This window comes from Arachis duranensis, chromosome 2 (assembly GCF_000817695.3).
Source record: "Arachis duranensis cultivar V14167 chromosome 2, aradu.V14167.gnm2.J7QH, whole genome shotgun sequence".
Taxonomy (NCBI): Eukaryota; Viridiplantae; Streptophyta; class Magnoliopsida; order Fabales; family Fabaceae; genus Arachis; species Arachis duranensis.
This window is the reverse complement of record NC_029773.3, coordinates 32,733,926-32,739,430: the sequence shown is the minus strand read 5'-3', so window position 1 is coordinate 32,739,430 and position 5,505 is coordinate 32,733,926. Positions and strand designations below refer to the sequence as shown.

The following is a 5,505-nucleotide window of genomic DNA, read 5'->3' as shown; positions in this document are numbered from 1 at the left end:
TTTTTCTTTGGCTCTTCCATGGATGTGAGTGGAGTTGCACAGCTTCCTTCCTCTTGGCTTTCCTGTTGGTGATTTTTGGGGTGTTATACTCTATTCATACTTCCCTCATCACTTGTGGTTATCATTTTGCAGTCTTCCCATCTCACTTTCTTTGGTTCTCCTCTTGGATTTTTCTCTGTATCACTGGGGAATCCATCAGTGGGTTTGGGAATTTGTTGAGATAGATAGCCTACTTGGGACTCCAAACTCTTGATGTTTTCTCCTTGATTCTTGATGTTGGCTCGCACCTTCCTTAAACACCTTGTTATCTTGGACTTCTCTGCACATGTTTTCAAGTAGAGCCTCAATCTTTGAAAGCCTATCATCTGTGGATGATGGTGGGTTAAGATTAGGTGATTGAGAAGGTTGGCTAGATGGATGTTGGTAATATCTCTGAGAGGTGTTTTGATGAGTGGCATTGTTGTTGGAGTTGAAGTTGGAACGTCTCAGATCTTGTCCTTGGTCTTGTTGGTTTTCCCATCCGAAGTTGAGGTGATTTCTCCATCCAGAATTGTATGTTTTGGAGTATGGATCATGGACTTGTCTAGGTGAATTTTCCACATAGTTGGCTTGCTCCCAGTCACCTTCTTCTCCTATGTTTACTCCTTCATGAGTTGGTGATGAGGTGATGGCTGCTGCAACTTGGTTCTCTTCCACCTTCTTGGTAAGATCTGCTAGCTGCTTGGTGATCATCTTGCTTTGGGCTAACAGTGCATCCATGTGGTTCAGCTCCATTACTCCTCTAGTGTTGCTTCTTTCAGAGGCATAGAAGTAGTCATTCTCAGCAACTGTTTCAATGACATCTATGGCTTCTTCAACAGTTTTCTTCTTGTTTAAAGAACCTCCTGATGAATTATCTACAACCTTTTTTGACTCATAGGAAAGACCTTCATAGAAGATGTGGAGTTGAACCCACTCATTAAACATCTCTGGTGGGCATCTCCTTGTCAAGTCTTTGAATCTCTCCCATGCTTCATAAAGTGTCTCACCATCTTGCTGCCTGAAAGTCTGCACCTCAGTTCCTAGCCTGTTAATCTTTTGAGGAGGATAAAATCTTGCTAAAAACTTGTTCACTACCTCCTCCCAGTCTATCAGGCTTTCTTTTGGGAAGGATTCAAGCCACTTTGTTGCCTTGTCCCTGAGTGAAAAGGGGAACAAGAGCAACCTATAGACATCTGGGTGGACTCCATTTGTCTTCACTGTGTCACAAATCCTCAAGAAGGTAGTCAAGTGTTGGTTAGGGTCTTCTTGAGCACCTCATCCTCAAGAAGGTAGTCAAGTGTTGGTTAGGGTCTTCTTGAGCACCTCCTCCAAATGAGCAATTATTTTGCACCAAAGTGATGAGCTGAGGTTTTAGCTCGAAATTGTTGGCATGTATGGTGGGTTTCTGAATGCTGCTCCCACAGTTTCCAGGATTAGGATTGATATAGGATCCTAAGACCCTTCTTTCTTGCCCAGCACGATTGGCATGGCCTTGATTATGAACCTTATCTTCATTGTTGTTCTCTAAATTCTCTTCCATGTTGGGTTCAAAATACTCTTCCTCTTCCTCAGCACCAACAATTCTTTTTCCTCTTGCTTTCCTTTTTCGTCTCCAAAGGGTTCTCTCAAGCTCTGAATCAAAGGATGTTGAGATTCTTTCTCTTCTCTCTGTCATACAACAACCAGAATGCACAATGGGAGATATAGTGACGACAATTTTTGTTAGAATGATTGTTAGTGTGAGTGATGCAATTTATCAAACAGTTAGTGGGTTAGTGAGCTGAATTATGATAAACTAAGAAAGGAGAACAGAAATTAGAGAGGGAATAGGGGATGAGGAAGAAATTAAAAACAAACTAAGGTAAATTACTGAATATAGAAAAGAATAACGAAAAAAATGCTCAATCTAGTAATCTTCTAGCTTAATCATTGTTGATTCAAAATCAATCCCCGCCAACGGCGCCATAAACTTGATGCATGGAAACTTGTCTCTCAACAAATTTTCCTTCGGCAAGTATACCGAATTATCGTCAAGTAAAAACTCACTATAGAGTGAGGTCGAATCCCACAAGGATTGATTGGTCAAGCAACTTTAGTTAGAAGAATATGCTAGTTGAGCTAAACAGAATTTAGATTGAGATGCAAGAATTTTAAATGACTAGAAAGTAAATAGCAGAAATTTAAGTGCAGAATCTTAAATGGGGAATTGGGGTAGTGCTCATAAAAGTAAATGACAGAAACTAAAGAGAATGGGTAAGATCAGAAATGGGGGAATCATTGGGTTTAGGAGATGTTGCAATTCTCCAGATCAAGTTCATTCTCATCTCTTCCTCAATCATTCTAGTAAAATCAAGAGAAAAGATAGAAGAAGAAAAATGAAAATTAATATTGATCCAACAAATTACAGCAGAGCTCCCTAACCCAATGAAAGGGGTTTAGTTGTTCATAGCTCTAGGAATCAAAAATGGCAGAAAAGAAGAATCCATGATAGTAGTACAGAAAAGTAAATATGCAGAGAGTAGTTCTCCAAAATGCCAAAAAGTCCTGTACTAGTTCAAAACTACTCCTATATATACTACTCTTCATGATCTTCTAGTGAGTTCTTCAAGTCTTGGATGTGGGCTTTGGACCTTGAGTTGAAGCAATTCTCATCTTTAGTGGGCCCAGCTTGCAGAGAAATATGAATTAGGCTCAGGCACTTAGTGAGATTAATCGTGGAATACATGATGCAGGTGGAAACTGTCTCTCAACAAATTTCCTTCGGCAAGTGTACCGAATTTGTCGTCAAGTAAAAACTCACAATAGAGTGCGGTCGAATCCCACAGGGATGATTGATCAAGCAACTTTAATTAGAAGAATGTTCTAGTTGAGCGAATTCAGAATTTGGGTTGAGATTTGCAGAAAATAAAATGGCGGGAATGTAAATAACAGAAAAAGTAAATGCTAGAATTAAAGGGCTGAAAGTAAATGTCTGAAAGTAAATTGTAGAATTGTAAATGGGGATGGGGTGTTTGCTCATGAAAGTAAACGCAGAAATTAAAGAGAATGGGTGAGATCATAATTGGGGAGTTCATTGGGTGCAGGAGATGTTGCAATTCTCCGGATCAAGTTCATTTTCATCTCTTCCTCATTCAATGCACTCATTGATCTTCTTGGCAATCTTAATTGATTGAATTACAATTTCTTTCAATTCAATCTCTTAAATCTTGATCAATAGTCAATTCCTTGGTCAATTGCTCATGAGAAGAGATGAAGTGTGGTCACTGATTATACCACATGCATTTCCCAAATCAAGTATTGAGAGGATTATAGTCACATATCCATCCAAACCCAATTTGGTCCAGCATGAGAAAGCATTTCTAGCTTGATCTCTTCATTCCTCTTTCAAGGCTCAGAAGAGATCCAAGTTTGAATAGCTCCTTTTCCAAGATAACTACCCAATGGGATGAAGATCGAAAGCTTTCAAGTAAAATCAAGAGAAAAGATAGAAGAAGAATAATGAAAACTAGTATTGATCCATCAACTTACAACAGAGCTCCCTAACCCAATGAAAGGGGTTTAGTTGTTCATAGCTCTAGAAAATAAAAACAAAGATGGAGAATACATCATGGAACTAGAAGATCAGAGTAAAAATACAGAAAGTAGTGCTATTTTGCAACTTCTAGAACTCCCTAAATAATTCAAAGCTACTCCTATATATACTACTCTTCTCAGCTTCTAGTTGGCTCTTCAAGTCTTGGGCCTTTGGATCTTGAGTTTGAAGCAGTTCTCTTCTTCATTTGGGCTTGGTTTTACTTGCAGAGAGAAAGTGTGAAGTGGGTTGGAAGCAACCACAAAACCCCAAGTAGCCACGTTAACTTCCACGTTAATTTAGTTAACGTGGAAGGCTAACGATGATGAGTGAAAGATGAGCCAACGCTAGTGACACTCAACATTGTCACTAACGTTCCAATGTACCCCTTTGCCTCACGTTAGAGCCCACGTTAACTAGGTTAACATGGCTTCTAACGTGGCCTTTCCAACCTTCGAGAATGTTAGTGACATTCAACATTGTCACTAACGTTCCAATGTGCCCCAATGTCTCACGTTAGAGTCCACGTTAACTAGGTTAACGTGGCTTCTAACGTGGCCATTCTTAGCCATCCCCAACTCTAACGTGGCCTTGCCAACCTTCGAGAACGTTAGTGACACTTAACATTGTCACTAACGTTGGCTTCCTTCCCCCTTTTAACGTTAGAGGCCACGTTAACTAAGTTAACGTGGACTCTAACGTGGCCACTTATGATAATTGGCCAACGTTAGTGATAATGTTAAGTGTCACTAACGTTGGCTCAAAGTCCCTTCTTCACGTTAGAGTTCACGTTAACTTAGTTAACGTGACTCTTAACGTGGGCAATGATGGCTTCGAGAGCGTTATTGGCAATCACTTTTCTCATTAACTTTGCAAGTTACCTCCCATTCCACGTTAGTGGTAACGTTAATTTGATTAACGTGACTGCTAACTGGTTCTTCCTTGCTTCCTTTGGTCCTGAAATCAAGCAATAGAGTGCATCAAAGTTCTAGTCCAAGTCATGGGTAATGCAAATCAAGCAATTAAAGTGCATCAAAGTTCTGTTCCAAGTCATGAGATTCTGCATCATCAATTATATCATCCAATTCCTGTCTAATCCTCATGAAATCATGTAAAGTTCACAATAATTGCTTGAATCAAGGTGTAAGTGTATTTTCATCCAAAACTTGCCTTATTTACTAATAAAATCATGAAACTACCCTAAAACTGTAAAGAAAAGGTCAGTGAAACTGGCCAAGATGCCCTGGCATCACAACACCAAACTTAAAGCTTTCTTGTTGATGAGCGGATATTTTATATGCTTTTTGGGGGTAATTTCATGTAGATTTTAGCATGTTTTAATTAGTTTTTAGTTAAATATTATTAGTTTTTAGGCAAAAATCATATTTCTGGACTTTACTATGAGTTTGTGTGTTTTTCTGTGATTTCAGGAATATTCTGACTGAAATTGAGGGATTTGAGCAAAACTCTGATTTTTCTGTGATTTCAGGTAATTTCTGGCTAAAATTGAGGAAGCTGAGTAAAAATCTGAGTTGGGCTGAAAAAGGACTGCTGATGCTGTTGGATTCTGACTTCCCTGAACTCGAAATAGATTTTCTGTAGCTACAGGAGTCCAATTGGCGCGTTCTAAACGGCGTTAGAAAGTAGACATCCAGGGCTTTCCAGCAATATTTAATAGTCCATACTTTGCGCGAAGATAGACGACATAAACTGGCGTTCAACGCCAGTATCATGCTGCTGTCTGGCGTCTAGCGTCAGAAACAGGTTACAAGCTGGAGTTCAACGCCAGAAACAGGTTACAACCTGGCGTTGAACGCCCAAAACAGCCCCAGGCACGTGAAAAGCTTAAGTCTCAGCCCCAGCACACACCAAGTGGGCCCCAGAAGTGGATTTCTGCACTATCTATCATAGTT

The 5,505-nt window shown here is 39.7% G+C and overlaps 1 non-coding gene across 1 annotated transcript; it reads left to right on the top strand.

The window, feature by feature from the left end:
• Window positions 1-960: 960 nt before the first annotated feature.
• Window positions 961-1,068, top strand: LOC127745321 (small nucleolar RNA R71). The gene has a single exon (XR_008006518.1). It is a non-coding gene; the product is annotated as a small nucleolar RNA R71 (small nucleolar RNA).
• Window positions 1,069-5,505: the final 4,437 nt, after the last annotated feature.